The sequence below is a fragment of the Rattus norvegicus genome, chromosome 6 (assembly GCF_036323735.1).
Source record: "Rattus norvegicus strain BN/NHsdMcwi chromosome 6, GRCr8, whole genome shotgun sequence".
NCBI lineage: Eukaryota > Metazoa > Chordata > Mammalia > Rodentia > Muridae > Rattus > Rattus norvegicus.
Window position 1 is genome coordinate 35,862,646 of NC_086024.1, and position 18,778 is coordinate 35,881,423.

The 18,778-nt window shown below is 38.8% G+C and overlaps 1 long non-coding RNA gene across 2 annotated transcripts in view; it reads right to left on the reverse strand.

The window, feature by feature from the left end:
* LOC120103506 (uncharacterized) overlaps nt 1-8,947 on the reverse strand; it is a 52,459-nt gene extending 43,512 nt beyond the window's left edge. For both annotated transcript variants that reach the window (XR_005505772.2, XR_005505760.2), the window contains exons 1-2: nt 8,826-8,947; nt 5,427-5,530 (exon numbers count right to left, since the gene is read on the reverse strand). This is a non-coding gene — a long non-coding RNA (uncharacterized LOC120103506). The remainder of the gene's footprint in view (nt 1-5,426; nt 5,531-8,825) is intronic.
* Between the last annotated feature and the right edge of the window lie 9,831 nt (nt 8,948-18,778).

The following is an 18,778-nucleotide window of genomic DNA, read 5'->3' on the forward strand; positions in this document are numbered from 1 at the left end:
TTTGTTATCTTCTGCAGAAAATGCCTATCGTGTTCAGGCAATGAATATTACAGCATGCACATTGCTTTGGAACACTGGTGACTCTGAACAAAAGTTTTACTTCCAAGTTAAAAAGTGGTGAGAACAGAGAGGATGAGAAGGCTGTACCGAAATGTCACAGAATTAAATGTGTGTGAGTCTCTAAGTTTCTAAGAGGAGTTGCAATATGTGTGGCATGGTGCTTTCGTTGAAGAAACTGTCACTGACAAAATGCAACTATTAGTGTTTTAAAGACAGAAGCATCATCATCAATAATATTTCAAGTGTCTGCAAGAGCAGGTACAGAGCAGTCAGCTAATTTATACTGGTTGGGCTAAAAGGGTTACTCATTGGGAGATCATAAATTCATGCTAATGTTACATATTTTATAACATTTCCAAGTAGGCGGTGTGGTCTTATGAATAAAAAACACTTATTTTATTTATCACCCATAATGAATCATACATTTTGTACAACTCAAAAAAAAAAAATCCTCCCATGAAGAATTCGAGTTCTTTGCTTCTTCAACTCTAAATCAGCCTTATCAGTGCATCCTGTTGGTGCCTTGTGCACAGTAGGTCCACACTATGTACGTCATTAAGACTAGAGTTTCTTGTCCCTTTGGGAAAATAGGAGTCACACTTAGTTACAGCTTTCTGGCTATGAGCAGCTGGTCTACCAGATGGGTCAGAAGACAGAGTGTACAAGAGTGCACTACCAATGCATATGATACATTACTTTACCCCAGCCTAGCAAAGGGAAAACAAGACATGCCCAAGAATAATGTTCTTCGCATGGCTATTGCCGTGCCTGAGTTAAATTTCACCTCCTTATTGAATCCAGCCATGACAGCTCTAATTATAACAGTGTCTATTTCTACCTTCCAGGCCCTCCATGGCTTTCTATGTCTACTTAGAAGTTAACAAAAATTTGCTTGGATTGTATTTCACTTTTAGTAGATTTATTTTTATTTTCATTTGAGAGCGTAAACATCACATGGTAAGGGCATTCCATTCTATTCACATTCTGTAAAAATGATTCCATTTTTTTTGCTAATAAACTTGTAATTCTATGAAGCTATTATTTTTCCTTCATCTTGTTGATCCAGAAACCAGGACTGTTATTTTGAGCTTGAAGCAATCTCTCAACTTGCCACAACTTCATTTCCAAGCTCAGCACAGGCTTCGGAGGCTGCATACCCAGGGAATCATGTTTCTGAGAGTGGTGGTGTCTCTCCGCAGTTAAAATGCTCTTTCTATGTGAAATCTCCCCGTGCTCTCTATACTGCTCAGCAGCAGCTGAGAAGCGAGTCACTTGTGCAAACTCTGAAAGACTATTGATAAAAGAAAAGGGATGGCATTTGCTTCTGGCGCTTTTACTCAAAGGTATGTGCCTGAAAGTCAGACAAAGATATCATGCACTGTAGGAAGTAGGAGTGATCTCTGAAGACAAAGCAGAAGGATATTCACAGGGTTGGAGCTTTTCATGGAAAATTCACTGTGTTCTGTAACAGAGACCAGTTCAGCGATGGAAAGATGAATGAGTGGGAGTCCGCGGAAATGACAACAGAATGGAGACTGAGAGGGAAAATGACTTGACTCTCCAGTGCCATGACCTTGAATCTGGCCAGGGCTCCTACAGGAGTTCCAGACCACTGACAGGCAGAACCTGAGACGCAAACACCACTGTAGCACTTGTAATGGCAGCCCAAAGAGGGAGTTAAGCCCAATGCAGGTGGATAAGCCTGATCAAGTATGTGTCTAGTTTGACAGACTGTATGGGAAAATAGATAAATGAAAGGTTTCCCAGAAGGATATTGGTTGGAGAAAGGAAAGAAAATTGCCCTAATTTTTGTTATATTTCAGCTGAGATTTCAGAGGAAAATTCACGAGAGAAATTAGCGGACACTCAATCAGTGTTCTAATGCAGCCATTTAGAGTGCTTCATGCTGCTTCATTGCCGAGGAAATGACTTTTCGACTGCTTAGAATTCTCTAGTACTTCCAACTGGAAAACCGAGTCTACATTTCCCCGTGTTAGAAATCAGTTACAAAATGGTATTGACCCAGTTCTTACGTCATCTTCCACTTCAGCGATAGGTGCATGTGGAAGAGAGCCCTAGACATTACTTTCTGTTGCTCCCATCGCAATTTTAAAAATGTCACACTCTGTAACATGAGTGTGCAAGTAGGTAGATGGGTCAATAAGAATATGTGTTATAAAAGGGAACGTTAATAAACTGCAAACCAAGAATATACTCTTATCACATTCATTTGCTAATTCATTCATTCCAAAATTACAGAAAATATGTCTGCTTCTTATTTTATATTAAACAGAAAGTCTGTCAATCAGAGTTTTTGATTGTCCCCTTGCACTAACACTGATTGAGGTATTGATTATAATGTGTTGACTATGATGCAAAGATCTTTCTAAGCAGTCTGCATACACAGCTCTTGTACAGGACCATGGGAAATGAAATCGACATCATAGCGAAAGAGGAATATCTGAGGATCCAGGGAGGACAAGGAAGAATAGTAGTGTATATTCTGCAAGCCATGTTGATAAACAGAAAAACAATCTCTGGTTGCTCTCAAGCCATGAACTCTGATTATTTGTGTGTCTTTCTGAAGTAACTAGTGGAATTGAATTGTTCTTCTTGGAGCTTGACTTGGGAATTGAGGAAACAAGAGAATGTGTTCCAGGAGTTTTCTGGTGGCACTGCCCATGTGGGTACTGCCTGTGGCTAGCAAGGTGAGCCACTAAAATCTCATGTTGACAAGAAGGAGCCAGATATGTGCTCAAATTCTGAACACAAAAATTGCTAGCAGAAATTTCTTGGAAATGAACTGATGATAGCAGAAAGAAGTCAAGGTGAGAGAAAGATGACAGAGGGCTTGGGAAACAGCTACTGCTGAGTACGCAGACATCAGTCCTATGTACCTAGAGTGCAAATGTTTACTTGTTAATATTGTGCTAACTATAGAAGCTTTTGTGCATTGTATAATTCAATTTGAATTCCTTACACTTGAACATTAAAGAGATCTGATAATATATATGGTATATGCATTATATTTACTGTGTGTGCAACTCATACTGAACAAAAATATAATACTTTATGGAAAAGCAGTGTCAAGTATATTTACATGCTCAAAATAGTTAATTTGTGAATGAGAGCCTCATAAATATATAGTATATGTGATAGAAAATTGCAATGTGATTAGTGTTGACTTGTTTCATGAATTTTATTCATATTAAGAGTACCAAGAATACCTCCAAATAAGTGAGAAGCCATTATGCCTCAAAATGGGCCTTGTGGACCAAGTTTCCTGTCTCTTTCCCTCTTCTTCTCTCCTATTCTCCTCTCCCCTCTCTTCCCTTCCCTCCCACTTCCCCCTCCTCCAGTCTCTCCAATAATCACTATGGTTATAGACCTTCTCAGCAGTACAAAGACCAGTGCATCTGTGTCCACTTTGAACATTTGTTAGCTTTTCATCGCTCAGTAAAATGCCTGACACTATTGTGGGCCAATAATTATAACAAGTCAAAGTAAAATTAATCTAATTAAATAATTTAGTAATTAACGCCAAATTTTTCTTTGCTGTCAGGTCCTGAAAATCCAAGATTATGCAGTACTGTGGGGAAAGACTGACTCCCCGGGGATCACTATGTGCCTAGATTCATCAAATTTCTCCAGTTACAGAGATTAGAGCTGCGTCTGGATCTTTTGTTCTGTAGTGCACATGGCTAGAAGCTAACTCTCCACTGGGACCTTACTGTGGCGATGCACTAAGGGAGAATAAGTATCTCTTAATTCATTTATTTGAATTAGTTGAAGGAATGTTATTTTTAATACCACATAGAAATTACTCACCACCCCACCACCCCACTTCCTGATTTGCTAATCAGGTCACTGTGGATGGTTGGAAATACAGATGAAGAAAAGCCCTGGGACAGAGGGCTTCTTGATAAAAATGTACAAAGGCTACCCTGTATCTGATGAAACCAAGAAGAAACAAAGCAAAATATCTATTTCATTTATCCTGCTCTGTCTCGTGATGTGCCCTGAATAGCAATAAAGCTCTCCAAGGTACCAGTTAACTATGCATATGGAAGACTCAGTTTACAAGGCTTTAACTGGAAGCTTGCTTCTCTTCTGTCATAAGAAGTCTCCCAGCAAGAGTCTTTGGGTGTTTATGCAGAAGCACATTTCCAGGATTCAATCCCACCTGCTGGTTTTGTGGATTTCTGTTGCATTTAAGAATGTATTAAAGTTTCAAGCAAGTTCATGTGCGAGGGGGCCGCAGAAAGGAAACTACAGCAAGCGCATTCCTTTCCATTGGTTAGAAAGTACAAACATCCTAGAACGCATCATGGATGTAATTATGTTTCAGTGGATAGATTGTAACACATGAGCACCTTAAGACAAGGACAAGGAAAGCTGGCATTCTTGTCAGGAATAAAAGGTCAGCCGTGGGACCCAGATAATTAAGGGTGCCTCCATAGAAGTGATTTAAGTTTGGTATTTCTTTCATGGTCTCTTTTACTTTTTTCTTTTCATTCTCACTTGCTTTTCTGGACCATATTGGGAGGTATATGTGCTGTGACTCCTAATAACTCATTTAAATTAAAAAAAATGTTAGTTTTAGACATAAAGATACATGTGTGATCAATTCATGTTGACAGTCAACATAATATAAACATCAAATGATAGTAAATGAATAAATTAGAAAAGTTATAGCAACAAAAAAACTATTTAAAAAAAAAAGAACCAGAAATGTACAAAACCATTTGGGTTTTATGTTTCTATGGAGAATAGAAGCATCCAGAAAGAAGAAAGACAAGCTTTTCAAAAAAAAGCCATAGGTGGTGACCTTTGACTAAGCAATACAGTGAAAGTTATGTAGCTTTCCCATGGAGAAAGTCCTTTGAAAAAGTCACTGGACATTAGAGATAATGTTTGCATAATTTTCTTTTATATCTTTAACTGTAGTTTTGTAAAAAGATTTGTGAAAATAAAATTATATCCATTACTAATATGAATACAATTGAACTTACTCTCAATGAAGACCAAGAGTTAGATTCACTTTTTAAAATCATTAATTTTGGGCTGGAGAGATGGCTCAGTGGTTAGGAGCACTGACTGCTCTTCCAGAGGTCCTGAGATCAACTCCCAGCAACCACATGGTGGCTCACAACCATCTGTAATGAGATCCGATGCCCTCTTCTGGTGTGTCTGAAGACAGCTACAGAGTACTCATATAAACAAAATCATCAATTTATGACTAGTGCCAGAGGTATTTCAAGATCAAAATAGCAGATTTATAAAAACAAAAACCTAGTAAATAATATCAGAAATATAGAAGATGGAAGGATCTTATAAATAACTATAGAATTATGAAAAATACTAACTCTGGAGAATGGCAGTATGTGCTATACAGGACAATGCGTCTGACTGAGATGATTCTTCTGAATTCATTCCATTCCAATGTATACAATAAAAGTCTGAAATACAGCTAGCAATGTTAAAGAAAAAAGTGAGAGTTGCACTGTTGGTAAAAGACTAATGTATATTACCACATTATTTACACAGTTTAAGAAATCAAATATGACAAATTTAATACTAGAACAATGGAATTAAACTATTAAGCCAGGGGACGATATCAGTTCATCCCTTATAGAAAATATGACTTCTAAGAGGCACTTTAGTTTACCTACAACCAAGGTATGTTATAGTCGTAAATTCCCTATGCACAGTATAATAAACCAGAAATTTATTACAAAATGATTTCAAAACCAATATAATCACTTGTAAATAAAACAAAATCTCTGCCAAATCATATTCAGCTCAGAAGCTAAATCAAATCTGCAGCATCAAGTTATTAAATTTAACTACAGGAAGATTGTTATGTGTCATGCTAATCTCATCATAGCTATTGGGTCTCTTTCAGGTGTGGTTAGAGCTTTATAAAAAGCAAAATTCATTTGCCTAATTATGTTTTTCATTAAATAAGAAAGAATGAAACAAAACGCAACTAATATTAAACCCCACAAACTAAGAAATTCACATCAAATAAACCTAATTAATCAATGGCTACCAAATCAATAGCTACTAAATTTGAACAGTGACAGTTTTAAATTTATGAGAATGCATTGTTTTTCATTATTATTTATGTTACTTGTGTGTGTGTGTGTGTATGTATGTATATGTCTCCATGTGCTTGTATGCACATATGTGAACAGGTGCCCAAGGAGTTGTTAACTTGCTGTAATACTGTAAATTTTCTCAATCTTCAACTATAATTTAAATCAGAAAAACCTTCTTGGGTGGGTGGGTGGGAATTGTATTAGGTTGTCTTAGTGGTGATTGCTGTCAACCCATGGTGGCTTTTATACAGCTGTATTAGAGTAACACTGACAGGCAGCATGAAGTCACTTACTTTATCCCTAGTTGAATATGAGCCTATAAAACACAGGGCCATCTTAGAGGAGTTTGGACATTGGTTTCATTGCATGCCCTCCCAAGCTGCTTCATGTGAATCTTCCTATCTTGCTACAGGTTATCTCCCGGAGAACAAAGTCCCTTTCCTCATGAGTGAATGACAAAAGTGAATAAGGAGTGGTCAATTTCTCCAGGTCTGAGCCTTGAGCTAAACAGCTTCAAGGAATACGGCATCTGTAGATGTATCCTCTGGAAAACGCAGTGACCTTGCCTATTGGGACAGCATCCCCATATTCAGGAACCTGAACAATCAGATGAGAAATCTGGAGAGGTAGTGGGTGGGGCAAGAGAGCTGCTTCAAGGTACATAATTGTCTTCATGGATGCAGGTGGCCTGACACCAGAAGCATTTCACTCATCCTAAATATGTATTTCTTGGCTTAGTCAGTATCCAGAGAGTGTGGGGACTGTGGAGAGGATGAGGATGATGCTTTGGTCATGGCATGGTGAAGAATGTTTGCAGCATTAGCTCCTTTATGTGACTTATATGACGGGAATAAAAGGCTGATTTTACTAACATATCCAAATGCTTCCTTAACGGTTGCTTAAATAAGGACAGTTCTGCTGCGAGAACAGTTTATAAAAGCCAATTTCCTAGGCCTAGATGGTGCCTGCAGAACAATATTTTTCTAAGCCTTGATTCAGTATGGAGAATCGAGGAAACTGCCTTTTTGTACATAATCATGAAAAACAATTAGTTCTTTGTGGTAAATAGAAAAGACTTTCCAAAAGAAATTCTTAGGCATGAGTTTATCAATCAAAGCCTAGGGGAACAGAAGAGAAATAATTTGTGGAGGATTAGGAAAACTTTTTCCTTCCTCCAATTAGAAATATGATATGTGTAACCCTTGATCTTTATGAGTTGTAAGGCAATTTTATTGCTTTTCTTCTCTATTCCATCCCCCAATGCCTTGCTGGCACAGGAAGTGGGACAGTTATGAAGAAGAATGAGGATCCCCAAGTATGTCAGAGACATACCACAAGCACATGCAATGCATCCTGTGCTTTATTGTGCTGCTATTTTATCGTGAGAATTTAAAAATTTCAGTGAGAGCATTGGCATGTGAAGTCATCAACCAGAAATAACCTAGCATCAAAGCCCTAAATGGCCTCGCTGATGGGCGGCTTTGCTGGGACTGCCGAGTACTATTTCCTCTTTCTTAAGCTGATCTGCTCTCTACATAAAGGAGGCAACACTTTTAGCAACATTCTTGAAAGTAATAGGCTTTAATGTGATTCTGTTCCTTATCGGTAAAGATCCCATTTCTATAGACACCAAGTTAAGTTAAAAAGGACTTGCTAGCTGTCTACACTATAGATATCAAGTAAACTGAAAGGGATTCCCGCCTGTTTATAGTAGCTAGACATAAAATATAAAGTTTTAAGATGAAATTAAACTTTGGGAACCTTCTGTTAATTCTCTTATTGCATAGAAAAGTAATTTTAAAAATGCTGGTTTCCTGACCACGGCTGTTAAGCTAAATGGATCTTTCAGAATTCTCTACTTAGGAACATTATTTGTTTGTTGTATAAGTATTTTTATTATATTAAATATGAGTGTTTTGTAAATTAACCATCATATTTTGCTTGACTATTTCTAAAAAGTACACAAATAAATATTTGACATTCTTTGAGAAACCATCAATATTTGGAAATCCTACAACAAGGATTTTAAATTTTGCAAAGCTGATAGCAGAGTAGAAAATGGGCAGCTCTCCATACATAGATATTCTCCAACAACAGAGCTAGCAAGCTATAAATCAAAACTATTCTATAAAAGAGATAAAATTGTCCTGAATCATTGATGGGTAAACAGCACAAAGTAACAAATGTTGGCATGGATATTACACTTCAATTGGGCAGGCACTGTCAGTAAGGTAGAAATTGGGAGGTTTCCCAAGTTTTAAGCAGAAACTCCATCATTTTCTGGTTGAGAAACCCACTGACTGTCCAATACAGAGTGACTGACCAGTTATTACTAACTATATCAAAGATCTGAAAACTGAGATGATGATGTCCTTTGTTGAACACTGTGAATAAAACCATCAGATTACTACATTAGTTTTCTTGTTGCCCAGATAAAAAGCTCTTGAAGTAGGTGCATCATGGTTTTAGAAAAGCATTCAAAAGGTTATTGATCAATGACAAATTGTTAGCCAGAAAACATGTGTTTCTACTCTGTGACTATTTGAACCCATGTATAACCCATGAATGTCACCTCTCCAAGTTTCTTCTTTGTCTGGAGAGCCTTCCCACTGACTCTGTGCTGAGTAGCCCCTTTGGTTCAATATTCATAACTTTCTTACTGACCCCAAAAAGTGTAGAACATGGACTTGACAGGTGGAATCGAATCCTTGATTAAACTGGAAGGGAGCGAGGGGAAAAAATCAGAGTTTAAAATGGTCTTGAAAGTTCACAATGTGGGTCCTCAGCCATTGTGATGAAATTAGATTTTTTTATTGTCCAAAGTTCCATAATTGGGGTTAAGAACATTTACATCAATACTGAAATTTGGAAACTAAGAATTTCTGAATGTTTTAGTTTTAGGAGTATCTCATGTACCCAATGCTTTGTATAAGTGAATTTGCATAAAAATATATATAAGAGAAACTAGGTTAGAGGAAGCTTGGGGTTCAGGCCTGAGTAGTGAGCTTTCCAATTGAGATGTAGTTAAGTTTGATGTTTCAAACAGCATGGGAAAGAGACAGGAGGAATAAAGACATGGAGAAAACTCTGAGGTTAATGAGTATGGGGACACACGAGAACAAATTGTGGCTGAGGGGAATATAGTCATTCATTAAAAATTCCTTCACATACTAACTAGTGATTAATCTCCAAGATTATGAAAAGACAAAGGAGGGCATCTCACTCCACCCTCTGAATTCACAATTGCTTGAGAGAAAACACATGGATGCTTCTAACATTAAAAACATGAAAAGGGGACTAGAGAATACCAAGGCAACGGAAACAAACTTCTTGGTGGAAAGAGAAGACAGTTGGGATAGTATGATGCTGGGAAGATTTGGCTTATGGTTCATGGCCTTCCTAATGCTGTGACCTTTAACACAGTTCCTAATGTTGTGATGATCCAAGCCCATAAAATTATATCATTGTTACCTCATTTTAATTTTGTTACTGTTCTTAATCGTAATGTAAATAACTGAAATGCAGGAGGTCTGATATGTGACTCCCAAAGGGATTGTGACCCACTGGTTGAAAACTTGTGGCTTAGAAGACAAAGTCAAGGAAATGAGCTATTTAACTGAATCATCCTGACAATGCCTTTGCCATTCTACTAATCTACTACGTTCATTTCTCTGTGGCAACTTTGCTTCTTCTGTTAGCCCTGCTGGAATATCACCTCTCCAAACTTCTATTTTCTTTTGAAGATTGCATAACAACCTCATTCCTCATGCCCAACCAACACATATGTCTAAGCTGGCCCCAAGAGTAAGTTACTGTGTCACCTTGAGAATCGTAGAGTGCTTCCTTCTATTGGGGTCAACCGACAGAGCTTAGGGAAAGCTGCTTTTCAGAGCAGGGGCAAGCAGTCTCTGACCATGCTTTGAACTCAGTGTCCATTCTTGAGATGTATACAGTATGTGGACTAGGCCTGGTGATGAACATCTGTAATCCTAGCACCCAGGTGACAGAAAGATGATCACTGAGTGCATGGCCAACCTGAGCTGCATAGTGAAACCCTATCTCAAAACAACAAAATCGCATAGTGATAGCCAAATAGTTCACTTCTTCAATAAAAGCTCCTGCCACTGAGAACTTACTCAAGACCCTTCCTTTTTCTCTTGCTTTATTTCCGTCTCAGAAGTCAGGGTTTTGTCTGAAAATGTGCCCTGAATAACCTGCCAGGAACTTAAGTGACTAGGTTGTTCTTACTCTTGTGACAGTGACAAGTTAGATAAAAGCCCTGGGTCCTGTGAGTGGCCTTGGTTCCTGTGCAACCACTGTGCCAACTGTGATGATCTGATTCATGTAGAGTCTAAGCACAAAGAAAACACATTTTGTGTCCATATACCCAGAAACTTGCCAAGGTATCTTTCTAACATTGAGGATGCTTTCCTCTCCATGTCCATTACAGTTGTTGAAAGCCTTAGGCAGGGACAGTAGTTCTCTGGGCTCAGTGGTGTACATTCTAGTCTCCTCCCCAATGGCAACAAATCTTCCCTGTCAAACATCCCTTCATCTTGTTACAAATAAGGCTGGTGGATGGGACCTGCCCAGGGAACCATCAGCATGCTGGTGATTGCTTTGAAAGCAGTATTACGCTAATACGGTATCTCATTAGAACACCTTTGCTGGGAGCTGGAGGTTTCTTCCCGATCCAAACGGAAGATGGTCCTGTTCATTATGTGTTCAGAAGAGCTGCTTCCCTGTGCCATAAAATGGCCTGAGGAGAGAGCATCTTTTGACCTTTGTAATTGCTACAATATTATGTGCTGTGCTTTCTCTCGTTGTACAGAGCAGTAAATATTGCAGATCTGTACCTTTTTTTTAGCCTAAAATGCAATTAAAATACCTAATATTTTCTGAAGTAATTTCACTGATGTGCCACTACCTAATGCCTAGACGTAGTGTATGTAGAGGGACTGTCGTGCAGGTGGCAAGAGTCAGGGTCCATTTACGATAATTCCCAGCTACTGGCTGGGGGCCTTAAGTTGCAGAATTAGCTCAACCAGGGATCTGGCTCCTGGCTTCAGACTCATTAAGACAGTCTTGTCAGGGTATGTATGTGATCACTTCTGGACTGCAAGCTAAGCCCAATAAATTGCTGAACTCGGCTTAAAGAAGTTAATTACCAAATCTGGTGCATGTGGTGCAGGAAAGAAAAGGACAGGAACTACAAATTAATGTGCAGAACAGCAGCTTTATTTTTTAAATTAACCTCAAAAATATAAATATTCCTCAACTACTATCTACTCCGGAGTACATGTCTCAGTTCCTACTTTTTTTCTATTAATATATTTATTTATTTACTTAACATCGCAATTGATGTTCCCTCTTCCTGTTCCCCAATACTTTCCTTTTCTAATCTCATAGAGCTGGGAAGAACCCCTTCACAGGGTTCCCCCTCCCTGAAGCCCAGTAAATGTATACAAAAGTGGAAGAGGAGGGGAATCTTCCATTTGATCCCATGCCCTCTGTTCTTCTAAGTTGAATCCAAAATTCCTTTTCAACCAGACGTTCCAGAACTATTATGGTTTTCCTGGACTGGATCTAAACTCACTAAGAAGTCAAAGCAGATCTCTGGGTGCTAGTGAGAATGGACTCTATAAAAGTAGGACTTCATCTTGCCACTCTCGATCCCTTTGGTACCCAGATCAGCTCCTGGAGCCACACGTTCAGGTTTGGCATGTAGGAAGAACAAAGAAGGGAACCCAGTTCGTCCACTGATAACTTTTCAGCATAATTAAAAGAACAGAATACAAATGTAACAGGAGGCTCTAGGCAGCAAGGCTGGCCCTCCTTAACTACTTATACCACAGATCACAAATATTTGAAAAAAAAATGCACCTGTGGATCTTCAATCACCATACTCTAAACAAAATAGAAAAATAATTATGTACATAGCAACTGCATTGATTATGTATTATAATATTCATCTACTGATGATTTGAAGTACATGGGAGGCTATGGGCAGGTTACACGCAAATCCTGCACCACGTTAGGGTAGGGATTCAATCATCCTCTAAGGACTCTGGACAAATCCTCCATGCAGAATGAAAGACAGATTTATGAGTTAGATGCATTGGTAACACTGGGGTATGAGAACTAAGGATGTAGAAGAGTTTAAAAAAAACATTGAAAAGCCAGTTTGAAAGGTTTCAAATTCTGGGACTATTATTCCATATTTAAGAAAGCTCCTCATTCCTCATGCCAAAAGAACCAGCATTTCCAAAGTACTTACGAGGAGGCAGGTGCTGCAATCTGAGGTGTGTAATTTTTCAGTTTTGTTATGTAAATATGGCCCACATAAGCACAGCTATACCAATTTAATGGATATAGAGATTGAGGCTGAAGAAATGTAGGTCGTGTCCCAATTGCATAATAGTTGTAAAAAAGCAAACTAAGATTTCAAATGCCATTTCTTAAATTTCACATACTTGATTCATCCGCACAACCATGCCAGGCAACTGGAAAATGGGAAAAATAAAATCCTAGTCTCCTTGCCAAGAGGAAAAAGTATACACATTTAATCTTTCTTCATTCTAATTCTTCAAATGCTGTATTCATTACTTAGGTCTTTGTTTCCTCTCAGAAGTAAATCCAAACTTTGCCATGAATTTATTTGCTACATTAAGAATCAGGCCAAGAAGAATGAGGCTAGAAAACAGCCCTTGCCACTCTCTCCTCCTGTCTTCTCCTATTTATCCTGGAAAGGCTTTGCAGTTGCCTAATGGTTACGACATCAACAAAATAACTTCTCTCCCTTTCCTCATTAAACTAAACACAAAAAAAGCAACCCACCAACTGATGTACTGCCTCCTTGTTGACTGGTGGCTCATTACAGAGGCTAATAAGAGAAAATACATTCTCATATACTGATCATTGGTGCTCAGAGAATTTGAGAAAAGCCACCTACTGAGTAAGTATCCATTTCCACTCTGACTTTGTATGTATTAGTCTGGTCAATTTTCCCAAGCTGGTCTGATTAGGAAAGTTTTATTAAAACAAATGGAGATGAGACTTAAAGTTAGTCGACAAAAACAGAAGCTGAGCCTGAATGAACCACACAATCTCTGCCCTTGGCCAGATGTGCATCCTACTTGGCAGAGGCTGATGGTACAGAACACGGTGTATTCACTGACAGTCAGGGGATTATCCTTCCTTCCTTCAACTGGACTACATTCCCCAATCTTCCCGCCAACCATCCACCATTTCCCTTCTTCCATGTATTCGAGAGAAATATGCAGGTCAACTTCATGGCCACATATCTAAAGGCACACAATTAATTTCTGTACCAGTCCACCCTACCTTACCCCCCAACCCCCTGTTGTGCATGTGTGATCTGCTTCTTGAATTCTTTGGCTCATGGTGACTTTCCATATACCACATATCAATTGTGATTGATATTTTCTTACTTCTTTTTTTAAAAATATTGAAATTTATTTTATGGATATGGGTGTTTTGCCTCTGTATATGTCTGAGCAACACCTGTGTAACCAGTGCTTTTAGGATCAGAAGACAGGGGACTCAAGTTGCAGAATGTTGGGAGCCACGATCAAGGTGCTAGGAATTATACCCTTCTCTTCTAAAGACACCTAGTGCCCTCTTTACAGGCCATGTAGATGTTTTAAACTGAGTTTCTAAATAACTTTATGCACACCTTCTCTTCATATTCCCAAATGCAGTCACCAATTAGACCTTTTGTAAGTAAAATATTGATTTAATTTTTTACATTTTAAGCTTTTAAGATTTCAAAGACAGCTTATTAATACATACAATGCTGGTTTAATTAATACATGCTTCATAATACTTACATAAATGATACATGGATTTATTTGATTTTTAGGGCATGAATAGGCACAAATATACAAGCAAATTTCCAAGTACTAGCATAAAAACCCTGAATTACATAGAACAATGTACAATGTATCTACTTATACACGTACATATCAGTTCCTTCACAGTAAAATTGACTTTGCACATAAACATAGCACAAAGCTTATCAGACTACAGGTTCAAATAAGAGGCTCTTGTGAGATTAATTGAATTGAAAACTTAACCAAATTTAATACAGATAACTGCAAGATTTACTAGCAACCCATCTGTTTCACATCAGTAAAAACTTCCAGCCCTAACCTAATTTATAAACAGAGAAATATAAGAGATAAACCAACCAAGGAATATAAATAGAGGGCAGGAATGAGGATTAGTCTATAATTCCATTTCTGAAAGTCCCGTGAAAGGTTGTATGGTCCTTGTTGTTCTTCTTGTTGTTTGTTTTCTGAAACTCTAGGGATAAATCTCTCAGATTCATGTTAGAATGCAAAAGAAGAAGTCTGAATTTGAAATGAAGTGCCACTCCAGGTTTCTAAGCCCCTTGTATAAAATGAGGCATCTCAGAAGCCAGAAGATGTTCAACTCAACAAAAGTTTTCAGAGGTGACAATGAATAATCCATTTTTTTTACAAAATAACTCCAGAGTAATCTCTAAGATATGACAGGAACACTTCCTGGTGCAAGAGCGGGCTTGGAAGCTCCCACTAGCAGGGTACTGAGGAGTTTGGGCAGATCACAGACCTGGAGTGGAGGAAGTAACAAGACTCCTGAGCCTTAAGAGGGTAGAATATCAAGGACTCCACAGACACCTAATGCCAAGTCATACAGGAGTGAGGCACAGCTAATACAAACTGTCAAGAAGGTTGGTCTTCAACTGTTATGAAATTGTGGGGCCAGACTTAGGATACATCTCAGTGGGTAAAGCTCTTCCTGTGAGCATGAGGACCTGAGTTCAGATCATTGCAGCCTACATAAATAAGGAGATTATAATACATACCTGTAATTCCAATGCTATTTCAATGAAATATGAGGTAGAGTCAGAGGAAACTCTAGAAAGTCACTGGACTGCTGGATTGTACAACAGTACAAACAGATGAGCCCTGTCTCAACCAAGGTGGAAACAAGGGCTGATGCCTGAGGCTGTTCTCTGATCTCCACATTTGATTGGTAGAAAATGCATGCACACGTGTGCGCGTGTACACACACACACACACACACACACACACACACACAAACGTGCACACACGAGCACACATACACAAAAATGGGAGACCTATACATGCTTCTGCTCTCTCCAGTGTGGTCATATTGGGCTGAAAGAGTAGGGTGTCTAAACTTTTATAATCCAAGGAACACCAGGATTCATGCCTTCTAAACCAGTACCACATGGGTGATTCTTACAACTACCAATTTCAGTTGCATGTACAAGGTACAACCTTAGCTACCTCTGGAACACAGTTTCAATGTATGGACTCTTGTGAAAATACTTTCCAGACAATTTCTCCTCAATGATTCTGTTCTCTTCTTAATCAACACTAATTTCTTAGCTCTAGCTTATCAGCATCTATTGTTCCAGTAACACAAAGTTTTATTTTATTGGCTCTGTTCTCTTGTTGATTGCAACTGATTCTTTGGCCCCGGCTAAGTAGAATCTCAGATTTTCAACTCAAAAGAGTCAATCGTACTCACAGAGTCTTTAAACTTTCTTCTGAACCTTCACAAGCCAGACCTCCATTATGTGCACTGCTCTCAAAATTCTTATTTCTCAAGTTCCTAAATAATGACACACTGAGTTCTTAACACAATGGCTTTCCTAGCCCAAAGTTCCCACCATCCTCCCCAAAATATGGTCAGGTCTTTCACAGAAATACCCCACTATTCTGGTACCAATTTATCTTAGGGTTACTATTGCTGTGTCAAAACACTATGACCAAGCGACTTGGTGAGGAACGAATTTATCCTACTCCTGCATATTACCACTGTTTATCATCAGTGGACAGCAGGACAGGAGTTCACACAGGGCAGAAACCTGGAGGCAGAGGCTGATGCAGAGGACATGAAGGGTTACTGCTTACTGGCTTCCTCCCCATGGCTTTCTCAGCCTGCTACCTTATAGAATCCAGGATCACTGGTCACAAATGGCACCACCTACAGTGGGTTGGATCTTCCCCCATCAATCACAAAGTAAAAAAATTCCCTACAGCTGTATCTTACGGAGGTATTTTCTCAGTCGAGTTTCCTCCTTTCAGAGAACTCTAGCATATGTCATTGCTACATAAAGCTAGCCACCACAATGCCAAAGGCAAATTTCTATACTCGAAGCATCCATATACAGACTCAGAGACTGCATAAAAAGCATGCTAGGAAAACCACAGGAGCAAGGGACCAAATTAAACCTGATGAACTGAAAGAAATATTGAAGATACAACCAAAGAAGTCCTTTTATAATACTTTAATTGTGAGGACATTTATAGAATGAGAACAGACTGCTAAGAAAAACAAAACAAATAAACAACACAACCAATTACAGACTTTTAAAAATGAGGGTACAATCAGAACCATGAGGGCAAAGACAAATTAAAGTGAGAAACTTAATTCTTTCTGTTGAAAACTAGAAAATAGACTGCCATCCTTTTTATACCGTATTAAAAAAACATTTGGCTTAAAAAACAAGTACTTGCAATTTATTTCTCTGTTTATAATATATGTAAATCTTTTAAAGGATTTAGTAAGATCCTTTCTAGCTTTACTCCCAGGAATTTCTTTGTCAATAACTTATTCATATTTCACAGAAATGCCTGCAGAGAGGTCAGAAGGGTCCCGTCATCTAGTCTTGTAAACTCTTAGGAGCCTGTGATATTTAGGGTGAGTTGGTCACTTAATAATCTAGGCTTTTCTGTGAGATGGGCCTCTATGCAAGCACATGTGGACTATCTTCAGGAAATGGACTGATGTCAGTAGCCACATCTTAATTGTGCATGGAAACATTTCCTGGACAAGGTAGACTGCACTGCCCAGAAAGGAGTCTGTGAGATGTGCACTATTCAGCCATCATTCTCTATCACCTGACTTCTTCAGGCATCTAAGGTTTTGTGCCATGATGGATGGGAACTCTTGAACTGTGAGCCACTTTCCCTTTATGTTGTTTTTGTCAGAATACTATCTCACAGCATTGGAAAAGTAACTAAGACAGGGTCTAGAGTAGGTGGATGGAATTTTCACCTGGTAGTAAAAATACCTTCTGTCACAGAGATGGGAGAATCTTTAGAAAAGCAAAAGAATGTTTCATTTTTCTTTTTTTTTATATTTAAAACATTTATTTACTATCCACATAATTTTACCATTTATTAATGAGATTAAATGTACATGTTAATAAAATCTATGTACTTTTTTTTTATTAACTTGAGTATTTCTTATATACATTTCGAGTGTTATTCCCTTTCACGGTTTCCGGGCAAACATCCCCTCCCCCCTCCCCTTCCTTATGGGTGTTCCCCTCCCAACCCTCCCCCCATTGCCGCCCTCCCCCCATAGACTAGTTCACTGGGGGTTCAGTCTTAGCAGGACCCAGGGCTTCCCCTTCCACTGGTGCTCTTACTAGGATATTCATTGCTACCTATGGGGTCAGAGTCCAGGGTCAGTCCATGTATAGTCTTTAGGTAGTGGCTTAGTCCCTGGAAGCTCTGGTTGCTTGGCATTGTTGTACTTTTGGGGTCTCGAGCCCCTTCAAGCTCTTCCAGTTCTTTCTCTGATTCCTTCAATAGGGGACCTATTCTCAGTTCAGTGGTTTGCTGCTGGCATTCGCCTCTGTATTTGCTGTATTCTGGCTGTGTCTCTCAGGAGCGATCTACATCCGGCTCCTGTCGGTCTGCACTTCTTTGCTTCATCCATCTTGTCTAATTGGGTGGCTGTATATGTATGGGCCAAATGTGGGGCAGGCTCTGAATGGCAATGAACTAGCACATCTAGTTACCATAATTACCAAATGAGTTTAGGATACATTGTGTGAACAAACTGCATTCTGTGCCCTATTGCTTGAACACTGCCTATTGTTCATCTTTAGACCTTCCCTTCCATGTCAGTTCTGTGACTGTAGAAGCAGATAAGGCGTCTTTGTCTTGGAAAGTCTCTCAGGTCTTTGTGACACACATCCCTTTCTGCCTTGATGCTTTTTCAGTAAGGAAATTGTTTTCCATTTTCGTGGCGATGATTTTTCTAAAATGACAAATGTTAATTTTAACCATAATTCCTCTACACAGTTAAGGAAGAAACTATTAAGCAAGAAGGAGCCTTGAAACCTGTCCTGAGAGCAACAGGCTAAACAGATTCTATGATGAAAAGCTGAGGGACAAAACATCAGTATGTTATGATTAAGAAGGTTTGTACACAAGAGTAAATATGATGAACAGATGTGAGACATGGGGAAGGAAAACTCAGTGGTGAAATATATATATATATATGAAAAAAAAGAAAATCTCCAAACTCCCATTCAACATGTCAAAACGCAACTTTAGAATATCAGGAACATGATCAAGTCTATGTTCATAGAAATATGTGACTACATTCACATTAGTAAGGTAGAATGGTGCTACAAACAGGCTCAGGGGAGAAAGGCAGTTTCTGACAAACCCGAGTTCAAGTCTCAGAGACTCTCAGAGTGACAGGAGAAAATCAACTCTTGTAAGTTGTCTTCTGATCTCCACATGCTCTCTGTAGTGCACACTTGGAGGCACACACACACACAC